Genomic DNA, 1,487 nt, shown 5'->3' with positions numbered 1-1,487 from the left:
GTGGTGGGGAACCTTTCTCTGCAAACTTCTTTGGCTTCATGATAAATTCTGAACAAATGCGCCCTGCACGTTTCCTAGACTGCCCCAGGTCTCTGCATCATCAGCGTGGCTCTGCTATGCTCCGGCTGCTCCTGAGCCTGCAGGGAGAAGCGTCCCGAGACGAAGGTGTGGCTCTGGCTTCCTGCATCTTGGCTCACTTGCTAGGAATCGGGCAGGAGCGAGTGCAGACGCTAAGGCGCTTGCCTTGAATGCAGTGACCGCCCCCGCCCCCCTCCACCAGCACAGAGTCAAGGGTAGCTCTTGAGGGTCAGTGTCCTAGCCAACCTGCCCTCCCCTGCCAAAGAAAATAGACTTATCGAGAAAATTGCTAGGAAGTTACGGACCTTATCCACTGTATTATGCTAGCATTCCTCCTACGCGCTGTGACGCTCACGGCCCTATTCTGTGGCACTCGTGTCTGGCTGTCACATGGCTGACAGTCACTTGCTGCGATCTCGTGGAGCACTGAGCTTCCAGGATTGAGCTGTGCACATGCGGGACACCAGACACTTCAACTTGTGACCCAGTGTTAGGTCCCGGGAAGGGAGTTTCGCTCGCACAGTGGCCTGACCAGATGTGAGGATGCAAATGCAAGGCACTCTTTATTGCTGGGTCGAGCTAGGGTCGGTGCAGTGGAGTCTCGACCAGGACCCCGACCCAAGCTCCCGGGAACATTATCTAGCATATCTCGCTACATAAGCAATGTTGGCAGTTTTCCCAAGAATTGCGACGAAGCAGTCACAAGAAGCTGTGAGCTAATTGGTCATGCCCACCCATGTGTCCAGACATTCTACTTCGCATGGGACCAGCGAGAGGCATCTAGGGGATTTCCAGCTTCCGCCAAGGACAGTCTTGAGGAATGTTTTCTCGGGGGAGAGGGGGAACAGAAACTTAGGCCTCCTGCTTGTTTTGTTGAAGTGCAACAAACATCCGAGGTTCTTTCTCGGCCTTGCACCAGAAAATTCGACCCCTGCCCACATGCCAAACAGGCTAACCAGAGAGCAGGCGCTGCCAAGGGGCGGCTGAGTCTGGGTGACGTAACAATGCATTTGGGATGTCCTTGAGAGGGTCCTTGCTTTGTAACCTCGACAACCTGTGAATGTCCTCTAAAGCCGCTCCTGTCCTTGAGGTGGTGTTACCTCGCTCTGCAGATGCTATGCTTGAGGATTTCTGCTTCTGTTCTCCCACAGGCCTCCTGCTAATGCCCCGCCCTCTGCCAGATACTTTATAAAAATGAGCTCTGAGCGCGCCCCTTTGTTTGGGGCCCAGACTTTGGAGCCGGAGTTCACATGATTAAAACTGTGCCCTCCCACTTAAACGTGCCACTTGGTTTCTCATGGTTCTTCACTGGCTCTCGGTGAGAATTCCCACAACCTTTTAAGCCCTAACCTATTTCCTCCACCCAGGAAAAGAGGTGGCACCTAATTTACTCTGCTTAAACGCTTGCA

At 53.5% G+C, this 1,487-nt stretch overlaps 1 protein-coding gene across 1 annotated transcript in view; it reads left to right on the top strand.

Annotated features, from left to right (window-relative positions):
- The window catches only part of TNFRSF17 (TNF receptor superfamily member 17), a 7,169-nt gene extending 5,891 nt beyond the window's left edge, over nucleotides 1–1,278 (top strand). The window contains exon 3 of the mRNA XM_055136521.1: nucleotides 1–1,278. This exon is cut by the window's left edge and continues 409 nt beyond it. The gene's annotated coding sequence lies outside the window, so the exon portion shown is untranslated.
- Nucleotides 1,279–1,487: the final 209 nt, after the last annotated feature.

Source organism: Sorex araneus, chromosome 4 (genome assembly GCF_027595985.1).
Source record: "Sorex araneus isolate mSorAra2 chromosome 4, mSorAra2.pri, whole genome shotgun sequence".
In the NCBI taxonomy this organism is placed as follows: Eukaryota; Metazoa; Chordata; class Mammalia; order Eulipotyphla; family Soricidae; genus Sorex; species Sorex araneus.
The sequence above is the reverse complement of the archived record's forward strand: the minus strand, read 5'-3'. Positions and strand labels throughout refer to the sequence as shown.